The sequence below is a fragment of the Lactuca saligna genome, chromosome 7 (assembly GCF_052625555.1).
Source record: "Lactuca saligna cultivar CGN05327 chromosome 7, ASM5262555v1, whole genome shotgun sequence".
NCBI lineage: Eukaryota > Viridiplantae > Streptophyta > Magnoliopsida > Asterales > Asteraceae > Lactuca > Lactuca saligna.
In genome coordinates, this window is record NC_136423.1 from 136,923,155 (window position 1) to 136,937,376 (window position 14,222).

The 14,222-nt window shown below is 41.1% G+C and overlaps 1 non-coding gene across 1 annotated transcript; it reads right to left on the reverse strand.

Moving 5' to 3' along the window:
• Positions 1–13,869: 13,869 nt before the first annotated feature.
• On the reverse strand, positions 13,870–13,976 carry LOC145007690 (small nucleolar RNA R71). The gene has a single exon (XR_013663062.1). It is a non-coding gene; the product is annotated as a small nucleolar RNA R71 (small nucleolar RNA).
• Between the last annotated feature and the right edge of the window lie 246 nt (positions 13,977–14,222).

Consider the following 14,222-nt stretch of genomic DNA (forward strand, 5'->3'; position numbering starts at 1 on the left):
AGTTAGCAGTAGATATTATTTTGCACTCCTTACCTTCATGTTATGATCAATTCCGCATGACATACCACATGAATAAGGAGGAAGTTACACTTAGAAAACTTCAGGGACTCCTAAAGACCATAGAATCAGGTCTTAAAGGTAAGTCGGTTGTGACCACTCCTACTTCTACTTCAAACTCAGCACCTGTCCTGGCAATTGGGAAAGGTAAGGGGAAGAAGAGAAAGAACCCTTCGAAGGGTACCAATGGTAAGACCCTTGCTGGCTCCTCTTCTAGTGGAACCAAGAAAGGTTTCGTTACACCTTCTTCTGATCTCAAAGAGGTTGAATGCTTCTACTGCCACGAAAAGGCGCACTGGAAGCGTAACTGTCCAAAGTACAAACAAGATTTGAAGGATGGGAAAGTTAAACCCAACCATGTAGGTATTTACACTATATCATCTAATAATTCACTCTATTCTAACTCTTGGGTCCTTGATACCGGTTGCGGGATTCATATTTGTTCTGAATTGCAGGGACTAAGAAGAAGTGAGAATGTGGAGCATGGAAAGATAAACTTGATCATGGGGAATAGGAAAGTTTCACATGTCACCAAGATTGGAGTTTATACTTTGTTGCCTAGTAGTGGATTTACTTTAGATTTGAATAAATGTTGTTATTCGCTAGAAATGGCAAGAAATGCTATTTCCTTTCATGCTTTGTATAAACAAGGTTTTACCTTTTCCTTTGATAATGAAATTGGTGGAATAAATGCTTTCTTTAATAATGTGTTTTATTTTAAAGCATTACCTATGATAGAGTGTATGAAGCTGTGTCTGTTGTAGATAATTTAGGAAATAATGTATTGTGTCTACTAATGATAATAACTTGGATAAAGCATCATTATGGCATTGTCGTCTTGGACATATAAGCAAGAAACGCATAGGCCAACTCCAAAAGGATGGAGTTTTGGAATCATTTGACCTAAAGTCAGATGATAGATGTGAATCATGCTTACTTGGAAAAATAACAAAGTCACCCTTCACTAGTTCTTGTGAGAGGGGTGAAGGTTTGTTGGATCTTGTACACACAAATGTATGTGGGCCCTTCAAACTGCCACAAGGGATGCTAATCATTATTATGTGACTTTTACAGATGATTATAGTAGATATGGATATGTCTACTTAATCAAGCATAAGTCAGAGACTTTTGAAAGGTTTAAAGAGTTTAAACAGGAAGTCGAGAATCAATTGGGCAGGAAAATTAAGATGCTTCAATCCGATCGTGGTGGTGAGTATCTTAGTACTGAGTTCCTCGACTATCTAAGGGAATATGGGGTTGTCTCACAATTGACACCTCCCAGGACACCACAGTTGAATGGTGTAGCTGAGAGGCGTAATCGAACCTTGTTGGACATGGTTCGTTCCATGATGAGTCGAGCTACGCTACCAATCTCATTTTGGGGGTATGCCTTAGAGACTACCACTCATATCCTTAATCCGGTCCCTACAAAGAAGGTTACCAAAACACCTCACGAGATGTGGACTGGGAAAGTTCCTAGTCTAGCCCACATCAAGGTTTGGGGTTGCAAGGCTTTCGTGAGACATGAGACTCATGATAAGCTCGAACCTCGAAGTGAGAGGTGTATTTTCATCGGCTACCCACAAAAATCCTTTGGTTACCTCTTCTACAGACCTAGTGAGAATGTGGTCTTTGTAGCAAGAAGGGTTGTCTTTCGAGAGAGAGAGTTCATAAGCCAAGGAGATAGTGGGAGGCTAATTGACCTTGAAGAACTTCAAGAGTCAAATGGTGAAGGAACCTCAAACCCTAGCAGTCAACTTGAGGAGGAACCTCCTGTTGATCCAATTATACCTCCAATTGTACCTCTGAGGTGTTCCACAAGGGTTAGGAATGAACCTGAGCATTACTATGGTTTCCATATTACTGCGGAAGGTGAGACACTTATCAGTGATGGGACACTGGTAAATCTGGATGAACCTAACAACTATGCGGAAGCCATCGCAGGCCCAGAGTCTGCTAAATGGAAAGAAGCAATGGATAGCGAGATACAATCCATGTATGATAATCAGGTCTGGGACCTAGTTGACAATGTGTCAGGTCGTAAGACAGTTGGGTGCAAATGGATCTTCAAGAAGAAGATCGACATGGATGGTAATGTACACACTTATAAGGCATGACTGGTTGCAAAGGGCTTTTCTCAAACTCCAGGAGTTGATTATGATGAGACCTTTTCATCGGTAGCCAAGATTAAGTCTATTAGGGTATTGTTCGCCATAGTTGCATTTCATGACTATGAAATATGGCAAATGGATGTCAAAACCGCTTTCCTTAATGGAAAGTTGGCTGAGGATGTTTACATGAATCATCCAGAGGGTTTTGTCAGCACAGAGTACCCTAACAGAGTGTGTAAGCTTGAGAAATCCATCTATGGATTAAAGCAAGCACCTCGCAGATGGAATCTTTGCTTTGACGAGAAGGTCAAAGAGTTTGGCTTTTTTAGGAGTGAAGATGAATCTTGTGTATATGTCAAGGCTAGTGGGAGTATAGTTAGCTTTTTGGTGTTGTATGTGGATGACATACTACTCATAGGAAATGACATCTCAACTCTACAGAAAGTTAAGTCCTGGCTTGGGAAGTGTTTCGCTATGAAGGACCTAGGAGAAGCTGCCTATATTCTAGGGATAAGGATCTTGAGAGACCGGAGTAAAAGACTAATTGGACTTAGTCAGATTACATACTTGGATAAGGTACTAAAGAGATTCAACATGCAAGATTCCAAGAAAGGAGAGTTACCCATCCAGAGTAGCACTGAACTACGTAAGACTCAGAGCCCGAGTACTCAGGATGAGATAGCATAAATGAGCCCAAGTACAAAGCAGGACCCGCCTCAACCCAACCCCATTCAATCAACCATGTGCACATAAACATATAATCATATAGCAATTCATCACTAATCAAACGATCTAGCAGATCACATACATAGCACACTCTAACTAGGATACCGACCTAACCGGTCACTAACATAGCATCATCCTATATACCAGGCTTCCGACCCTAACCAGGTCTCTAACATAAACCATCCTGACTACCAGGATGCAACATATAGCAAAGCAATAACATAACAACTACCCGGATTTCCATCCGGTAAAGGGCCGGCCTTTGTGCCTTCGACCCTGTCGATATAGTGAGGATAACTCACCTGCAACTGCCGACTTGAAGAAATAAGACCATGCTGCTCCGACCACCAGCACGAACTCCACCACTGATTATTACCATATAACCAAAACCAATAAACACCATTAATTACCAAAATACCCTTGGAAGTCAAACTAGTCAACCCTTGGTCCAAGTTAAAGTCCTCGGTCAAAGTCAACCTTCCCGGTTGACCCTACTCGCCGAGTCAACCCGTTGACTCGTCGAGTTCCTATGCTCAGAAACTCCCATGCCACGACTCAACTCGCCGAGTCTCCCCAAGACTCGCCGATTCACAGCTCAACTAGAAAAGGTTAAGGTTCCACGACCAGACTCGCCGAGTCCAAGGCAATCTTCAACAGACTCGCTGAGTTGTTCTTCCAACTCGTCGAGTTCCTGCCCATCTTCATACAACTAGCCGAGTCTACCCATATGACTCGCCGAGTTACTATGCGACTCAAGTCTGATATCAAGCCCAACTCGCCGAGTCATCTCCCAGACTTGCCGAGTCCATACGTAACATCTTCATTCAGATGATTTCAGGCCATTTCATTGCATCCAATATATAGATCTGGACTCCTAGGGCCAGATTCACACATAAAGTTTCCAACTTTACGTGCATGTAAGGCTCAACAAGCTCCAATCAAGCTATAAGGAGGTTTTGGGACAAAGATACTCTAAATCAAACCCCATGACTGATGCTTTAAGCTTTCATAGCTCACTATTAACCTAGATCTGAAGTGGCAACTTCAGATCTAATCTCTAAACCCGAAATGGGTTCCAATCAAGCTAATACTCCCAAAACAACAACCAAGAATGGATCTAGAAGGAGAAAACTCAAGGTAACGACTTGTTACCTCAGAAATGTGCCTAAGAAGGAGTAGATTTTGGATCTACAATGATCTCCCGATTCTATCCTCTTGATCTTCTAACTTCCTCCTCTTAAATTCTTCTTCCAAGCTCAATCTTCAACAATGGAGGCTCACACACACTAACTAGGGTTGCTGGAACTCAAATGGGCAGTAAAGAGGTTGAGGGTGGGTATAATGTGTGATGGCGTGCCTAGGGCAGCACAATAGAACCACGTCTAGCCCAAGAGTCGGGCACGCCAACCAAGCTCAGCCCAGCAGACTCAGCGTCCGTTGGCGTCCCCAGGAGCGAAGTGCACAGGCAAAAGGCTCGCGCCCGCCAAGCGGCGCTCCTAACTCCAGGAAAAAAGATACGGTCATGAGACAAGCAGTAGGATCAGAGCATTATCGTCTGAGCCAATGAGAGCGCTCTAACGGTTGAAGGCGCATAACCGTGACAACCCGAAATTTCCATTCGGTCAAACCCTAAAAGTCAACCGCTTCGTATCATAAGTTAATCTAATTATTTCTTATTTTTAAGAAATATAAAGTTCGTTTGATTATTTTAATATTATTTTTAAACAAACGGGTGAAAGAAAGTGTCGTCTCGGGTTTTAAATTTTTAAAACCGCAAACACTTCGCGTCTTAGAAACACCCGGCCAAACTTTTATATTTGGGTTGAAAATTCACCCAAAAACCGTGAACTCATACCTATGTATGAGTTTACTCCCCAAAAGCTAGTCATTTGTGTTTACTCCCCAAGTTCACAAGAGTAAACTCCAAAAACTCTCTCAAGTATCATCCTAGATTTAATTCCAAATCTTCAAAGTTGTAAGTGTTCTAACCATTTCAAGTTAGTAAAATACTTAATCTAGTGTTTGTACATCTATTCATCCATTCATATTTGTATTTTGACTAGATTTCCAAAACACCAAGAACACACACTAAGTGTTCTTGGCCCTTTTAGCTCAAATCAAGCCTTCTAATAGTAAGTGCTTTCATCCTTGAGTGATGTTAAGCTAGTATTACATTTGAATATCTAGAAATAATGTCAAGAACACAAGGTTAGAGGTGTTCACGGTCCAAGAATGTTCTTGGGTTGTAAACACCATAAATGGCACCAAAGTGTGCCTAAGTCCCTTGTTTAGCTCTAGTTTGATGTTTAAGCCTTCCATGAATTGATTAAACCTTCATTTGATGTATCTAAGCCTTGAAAAACAGCAAAATCCAACATTTATAGGTGTTTACCGTTTGGGGATCTCCTAAAACCGTAAACACCCTAAAGTGTGTCTAAATGGGTTATTTTCCTTCCTTAGGCTTAGAAACTAGCACATACACTTACCTAATTGTGTGAGGTACTTGAAAACATGGATATACCCTTCCTCATGAGGTTTTATGGTAGTAAACCCAAAGGGAAAATTCCATGAGACCGTAAACTCCTCCAAGGAGTGTTTTTGAGGTCCTAGTCCCTTCCAAAGGCCAAACCACTTAGTAGAATTGCTTCAAAAGGCTTGCTAAACCACAAAACAAAACTTGGACATTAAGACTGGAGTTTACGACTGTAAAATCTAGAGTTTACTGCCGTAAACTCCCTAGGTCTTGACCATCAAAACCGTAAACTCCAAGGGAGTTTACCCTTGGACTCCAAACACACTAGTTTTGCCCTACCAACACTCGGATGCAATCCTTGTGATCTTTAACACTTGAAACAAAGTGTTTTCATGTTATAGGGTGTCCCAACTTAATTTATTAGTTATAAATTGGCTAATTAGTTATATATATGTTCATTATATGATAACTAGGCTCGTGCGTGTGTACAAGTCTTCATTTGTCACCTAGCACCGTACCCGACACTTCAATCCAATCCACTCACCACAAGTGAGTTCATACCCCTTTAATAAAACTTTGAAATACTTTTAAATGTTTTAAATGCTTTTATGGGGGGGGGGGGAATAAAAGTTGAATACTTATAGTTATTACATCAATCACATGTGATTAATAACTACAAAACCAATGATTTTACTACTATTCAAACTGTTTATCAAAGCTGTTTTACTTCAAACTGTTTTACAAACTCTTTTACTTATCAAATACTTTTACTTAAACTTTGTTATACTTATTATAAATTGCATGCCCGTATATGTATAGTTATATAAGCAATGTTTAAAAGGCTTAGGAAGGTCGTCCGCCCTATTTCCTTTTCCTCGATTTGGATGTGGTCTGGTGGATTATCGAGTAGCCATCCGAAGGTCGTTTCAATATTAATTATATATCATGTGTACATATATAGTCATAAAAGTTCTTCCATATTTATACGTACTAGTTACATCATTAGTAAGTTACCATCGGGGTAACACAGGATCATACTTATACTATTTTTAGATAAATGAGTCAGTTCATTCACGAGTCAATACTTATTACTATGAGAACATATACAACTATATTAGAAAGAGAACATATACAACTATACTAGAAGGAGAACATATACAACTATACTAGAAAGAGAACATATACAACTATACTAGAAAGAGAACATATACAACTATACTAGAAGGAGAACATATACAACTATACTAGAAAGAGAACATATACAACGATACTAGAACGAGTAACATTACATTACATATACATGAATACATTAACCATTGTGATCCGTATTGGAGCATGAATTCAATGTCATGGCCCGTGTTGTAGCCAGAGTCTCTTGAAGGGAGAGCGTGAGTTTGTGTGTAGATCTATACTGGATTGACTATCCTACACCTTGCTGCTAGCTACAGCCGGACCTGCAGGTCTGCGGGTGCCAAACGTCATTTCATTTGTCGTTGTTTATCCAGTCGATAGTATTGTACAATTAATCACATGATACCTTAATATAAATCCGGTTTAAGGTAGTTAGTACAGCAGTAGCTCCTATAATACAACACTACAGTACTACATTAATTTACCCTTTACATATTTAGTGATCTTTTCACTTAAACATTAATGTACAAACTATATTTTGAGAATGATAGTTACACTTGGAAATATTACACACTTTTACAGTAAACGAATATACAAAACAGTTACGCCTTGGTAGAAGGCCACTTTTAATAGAAAATATAGGTTTTTCTAGGAGATTTAAACATTTACAAACACTTACAAACGTTTACAAACTCATACTTATAACTACGTTCAAACATTTTGATACAACTACCGACACTAAAATACTTATGAACTCACCAGCTTTAATGCTGATAAACTCTTTCAAAATAACTTGTATTCTCAGGTCATCAGTACACAGGTACCGAGGCCAGCTTTTAAGAAGATGGAGCGCATTCAAGAATCATCTTATTATTTTGATTTACATTTTTGGTGTCTATAACTGTATGGAACACGCTTGTATTAAAATTATATATTTAATACAATGGATGATGTTGTTTGCTTGTTTACTGTTATACTGTGTTGTGATACTTTACATGACGTCCTCCGCCCCAGAACGTTTCCGCCGTTCTTGGTTTTGGGGTGTGACAGATTGGTATCAGAGCATTGTTTATAGTGAATTGAGTATATCAACCCATAAAAGATATACTAACTATAAATACATTGGGATTAAAATACTCTGACCAAGAGTTTATACTTATAAATAATAAAATATCTAATTAAGTATACGTGCTTGCATTCATACTAAAATCAGTGTCACTAGGACAGTACAAAAGAATTACGATTGTTGAACAATACAGATGGACTTAGAGACATATAGTCAAAACTGGGAAGATATAGCCTGATCAACTATATTATCCGAGAGTTGACTAGTATGTGCCTAAGTGTAGTTGTGTGGTTGCAACAAGTCTAAAATCTTACCCACAATGCCACAATGAGAACACTAGAACATAACATTAAACTTAAAATACTATAGGAGTATTTTGTGATACTACAAGCTATTTATGCACTAGATTCTTATACCTCTCTTCTCGCATAGATTAAATGGCTGGATTCCACATTCCCGGAGACCCGTACTTTCCACCCCCCGGAGACCCGTACTTTCCACCCTCCAATCAGCGCCTCTGATCCTGTCTCCCCAAAAGCGATTATGTCTAGTACGGCTCAGGCATGAGCGCTAGGTATAAAAGGATGTGCTCTCAGACCTGGGAGGTAAGTTCTCAAAGCTTTCTGGAGAGAATACACACACAAACCCTAAAATACCCTCTAACTTGACGGTCAGAGCGTTCTTTCGGGAGCTCCTCCCGGAAAGCGACTGACGGCCTCTTTTTTTGTGATCTTGCAGTGTTAGTTAGACAATCGAGAGGAGTTCACAGAAGAAACTAGAGCAAGGTCGCATCATTTGGCGTCATCCGTTTGTGAGACAAATAACACTAACAAAAAGCACGAGAGCAAACATCAATGGCATCCAACGGCAGCGAGGGACGACCGATCAATCCCATACGTCCCATGACGATGTTGGACGAAACACCACCGTCTACCATGGTCAACATGACCATTTTAGGTGAAAGAAGTTCTATAGTAATCATCGGAAACGTTCCACAAGCACCACCTTCTCAGGAAGGAATGACTCCGGTAGGGCCGCCCCCATCTACACACTTTCAGATGCCACCATTCTTTGCACCACCGCTACAGTAGGCACAACAGGCCCACCCAACAACATTTCCATTGAGCCACGCTTTCAATATCTCACCATCGTTTTCAACGTCGTCGTCCTTCTAGATGGCAGGTGGACAGAGTTCAACAACCTCGTTACCGCCATTGGCACAAACCATGATAAATCACTCACCACCTATCTACCCGATGGCCGGTGCATGGATTGGACCGACGATCCCTGTCAGCAGAGATCTACAACAGCCGGTGATAATCAACCCTATAACCCCTACACACCCTTTCTCCACTAGTTATCCTCTCCAAATGCCATTCCATCCATACCCTTTTTATGGACCATGTCCTGGCTATCTTACACCGCCATCACATCGCATGAACCCTCAGTATCAACAGGGAGCGTCGACAGTTCCAGGCCAAGAAGGTTTCCCCCATAGTGTGACGTCTCCGTTTGTCAAAGAGTTGTTGGATTATGAAATACCAAACACGGCAAAGCTCCTGACACTTAAAACATACAGTGGAACTACCGACCCGGATAGCCACATCAATATGTATGAGTGGACATGACATCGTTGAAGCTTAACGAGAAGTTCTGGTGCACGTACTTCCCGACAACCCTCGACGGCAACGTTGACACATGGTTCAAGACGTTACAAGGGAGATTCTCATTCAATCATAGGTTGTAAACAGAAAGAGGGTGAAATGGTGCGAGAATATTTCGCACGGTTCACAAATGCTACACTGGACGTGCCAGGGCACGACGAAGGGCTCATAGCCGGCGCCTTTACATGGGGGCTCTTGTCAGGCCCTTTGTCACAAAAACTCATGGGAAAGAAGCCCTTAACACGAGCTGAATTAAAGGAAAGGGTAGAGCGGTATCTGTGGCTGGAAGATGGCGAGGCAGCCAAGCAAGCCTACTTGAATGCCATAGTGACCAGACACCACAACCCGAGTCACACGGATTTCCGAGGAGGAAATAGGCACTATGGCCAAGCAAGAAGACCGCCGACGTGCTTTTGGCCGTTTGTCAAGGAATACAGATGGGGTCGCCCCCCCAGAAGTATACACGGTGTCCAAAAAACAGCAGCCGACCAAATCACCCAAGAGTCGATACTGTGAGTATCACAAAAGTAAGACTCACGATACGGTCAACTGCTCGGTGTTAAAAAAAGATGGAGGAGAAGCAAATCAAAGGAGATCTGGTGGAGATAGTGCGAAGCCTACGCGCCAAGTTTGATGCTAAAAACGCCAAGGGAACACCTCGTGAGGGGACCCAACCCAAAGAGATATTCATGATACGAAGTAAGAGAAGCAGGGAAGAGCAATGGGGGGAGCAGGAGATCGCCAAACTCTCAACACGCACACTCACTTTCTCCATACAAGACCCTCGACCGGAGGGATGGAGGGGTGACAATCCGTTGGTGATACAATCCCCCATCAGGGATGTAACTATACACAGGGTCTATGTCGACACTAGGAGTTCGGCGGACATCATATATGAGCACTGCTTCCGGCTCCTACCAGACCGTTGGAAGGATAATTTGCGACCCACGTCCGGGAGGCTAGTAGGGTTCAACGGTCATAGCCTATGGCCATTGGGCACAATCCACCTTCCCCTGACCATTACTAGTCACGAAAAGCGGCGGAAGAAAACCGCCTTGATAGATTTCGTGGTTATTCGACATTTAGCGGAGCACAACATCATTCTGGGAAGAACAACCCTTTTAAAGTTGGGGGCAGTACCATCAACCATGCATGGGATCATGAAGTTCGATACCCCAACGGGCGCGGCTACGGTGCTGGCCACTCCACCTAAAGAATTGCAATGCTATACAGTTATGAAGCCAGCAGAAATAACCAAGGAGACCAAGAGGCCCAAAAACGACCCCGTGAAAGGGAAGGAAGTGATCAACGAAAGATACACTAACCAGCCAATCAACATTGGATACGATCTCCCAAGCCACACAAGAAGAACATTGGTCGACTTGCTTAAGCAATACAAGCATGTGTTTGCATGGACTCCTACGGATATGGTAGGAGTAGAAAGGAAGGTCATCGAGCATAAACTCGTAATTAAGCCAGGCGCAAAAGAGGTTAAGAAAAAAAGAGAATTCAGGGAGGAGACCGTAACAGGGCAATCAATGTAGAAGTAGCAAAACTGGCAGAAGCCAGGATAGTGCAAGAAGCAATATTTCCAACATGGATCGCGAACTCGGTCATGGTCCGCAAGCAAGACGGGTCGTGGCGTATGTGCATAGACTTTTCAGACTTAAATAAGGCGTGTCCTAAAGATTGTTACCCTCCCCCGGAGATTGATCAGAAAGTGGAATCGTTACAAGGATTCAAGCTAAAGTGTTTTTTGGACGCATACAAGGGGTACCACCGGATTCTGGTGAACAAAGAAGATGAGGAGAAGACAGCCTTCTACACGGACCATAGAACCTTTTGCTACACTAATATGCCTTACGGTTTAAATAACGCAGGGGCCACATAACAGCGCCTGGTCGACTCAATATTTGCCAAGCAAATCGAGAGAAACATCGAAGTATATGTGGACGACATGGTGATTAAGAGCCCGCTTAAAGACAAAATGTTACAGGATATTGAGGAGACTTTCCGAACCCTAGAGGTGGTAAAAATGAAGCTGAACCCAGCCAAGTGTACGTTTGGGGTAGAAGAGGGGCAGTTCTTGGGGTACTACGTCACCAAACAAGGAATCCAGCCCAGCCCGACCAAGGTTGATGAATTCATTGAGACACCGACTCCGAACTCCCTCAGAGATGCTCAAGGTCTGAATGGAAAACTCACAGCCCTAAGCAGGTTCATTTCGAAATCCGCTGACAAAGCCATGCCGTTGTTCCACACAGTGAAGGGATGTATTGAGAAAAGTAATTTCCAGTGGACGGATGAAGCAGAATAGGCGTTCCAAAGAATCAAGGAAGCACTACATGAATTACCCATGTTGGCCAACCCCGTTGATATGTGCATAATTAGTTAATTATTTAGCATATATTCTTAGTTATTTTTGATTAATTATGTGAATAATGTGGACAAAAGGTACTTAAAATGTTATGAATTGTGTTTTCAGTCCAAAAGATATGCTTGGAAGCAAAAAGGAGAAAAGGGAAGCAATTGAAGATCAAAGAGTGAAAGAAGGTGATATACTCGGCGAGTAGATCGACCCTACTCGGCGAGTACACGAGGATATTCCAGAAGATAAATACGACTGCTGATTCAAGACGGATAAGTATGGATCTACTCGGCGAGTTTATTCTGCTACTCGCCGAGTACACCCTGTTTTGGGATATCTATAAAACACAAATCCTTATCTCATAGGAAGGGACCCCTAGCGATTTTTGAAGGTTTAGCTGCGACTAAGAGATTCACAAGGCGCTAAGGAACCCTAGGCTTCACTATTTGGAAGAATTCAAGCAATTAGGTTAATTCTACCACTTAGACTTAGGAATTGAACATGTTTGCTTTAGTAAACTTTGTTTTTATGTTTGTTTCTACTGCAATTATGAGTTAAATTCGTTTTTGTTTCTGTTTGGGGAATACCAAAGAACTCCTATGGTTTGATTATTGATTATTGATTAATTGTCTTTTGGTGATTTATTAAATTAAGTTTGTTAAAGAACCTTATGTATTAATCACTACTATTTTCTGTTAATTGGAAGGCAATTAGGTTGCATGAACATCATTTAATTGTTAACCTCATATGTCTATGTGAATGCTAAACCATATGCTTAGAAGTAATGATTATGAAACTAAGATTAATAAGAAAATAGGAAGATTAATGTGTGAGCTTGTTTGAGAAACCATCAACAAGAGGTTAATTGAATTAATAACTTAATTGACCATTACAAATCTTATTTAATCCAAATAATTAATCTAGGGAATTAATTAGTTTAAACACTTGATCAACGCTTAAATTAGTTAATTGTCTAAGGGTTAGGAGTAATGAATATGAACCTAACTATTATAATTGGTAACCAATAGCAATTAATCTATCTTAAACTTAAATAACCATAGGAGTGAATTGGTTGAACCTAAATGGAAACATTTTTATCAAATTTGGTGAATAGTTGTTGCTTTAGTTAATTAGTTAATTTAGTTTGTCTAAGTTTCTAGTTAAAGTTAGTTATTAATTTAATTTTCCATTCCCTGAGTTCGATACCTTACTTATCAATCTATACCACTTAAAGACAGGTTCACTACCTTTGTGTGCTCAATTTATTAATAAAAAGTAGGGATAAAACTAGTTGGTTTTACACACATCAAGTTTTTGGCGCCGTTGCCGGGGAACGGTTCTAAATAATTAAGCTAATTCCTAATTTTTTCAATCCTTTGTGTGAGTTTACTTGCATAAAGTTCATTTATTGCAATTTAGTAATTAGTAATTAGGTTTTAGTTAATTTAAAACTTAGAATTTTTTTTGAAATATCACTGATACTCGCCGAGTGCAATCGCACCTACTCGGTGAGTAGCAGTTTACTCACCAGTAGATTTTCTTTATTTTTACAATCTTTTTGTTCTTTTTACGCTTTTTATTTTATTTATTTCAGGACTTTCATGACCAGAGGAGCAAACACACCACTAGTACCCCCGTTTGAAGACCCCGAATCCGCGTTGAAAAGAAACAAAGGGAAGGACGTGGAGAGTTCAAGCACACCAAAGAAATCACCATTGTCCAACTTGAAGACTGTTTTTGGGAAAAAGAAGAGCAGTAAATCAGGAGCTTCTAGCGCCTCTTTTATAATTGAGGAGCCAATTCAAGAAGATATTGGATACGAGACCGAGGAAGAAGAGGAGGCAACGTACGAGCAAGAAACCGAGTCGGAGGAAGAGTTAGCGTTCACTATGGCTAACATTGATGAAATCCCCATGGGAGAATGGAAGAAGAGGATGCGCGACGACCATGGCCCGGGACTTGTGCAACCCGCAATTCCCGCGACTGCTACCTTCGAGCTAAAAGGTCATATCCTAGCTTCACTGAAGGAGATACCTTTCTATGGGAAAGATCATGAAGACGCCTACAAACATTTGGATGAAGTAAATGATGTTGCTGATTACTTCAATATTCCAAATGTAACTCACGAAACTCAACTACTTCGTATGCTTCTGGTAACCTTCAAGGGTGCTGCTAAAGACTGGCTCAAGTCACTTCCCCCCGGATCAGTCACTACTTGGGCCAGAATGAAGGAAGAATTTATTGATCACTTTTGCCCACCATCCAAGATAGCCAAACTGAAGAAGGCCATTGCAAACTTTGAACAACAAGCTGGAGTGTCCTTATATGAAGCATGGGAGAGGTACAAAGGTCTGCTAAGAAACTGCCCACACCATGATCTAAACAGCCAGCAAGAAGTTTCCATCTTCTATGATGGAGTCAATGTCACAACCCATAAATTGCTAGACTCGCAAGGCCCACTTACAAAGAAGCCACCCCCGGTGATTAAAGAATTGATTGAAGAATTCTCTAAACACTCTAGAGAATACCACAACCCTAGGAATGATGTCACGAGGGGAGCCGTGTATGCTACCACTGAAGATTTATCCACGGTCATGGCCATGTTAAAAACCATGGATAGAAGAAT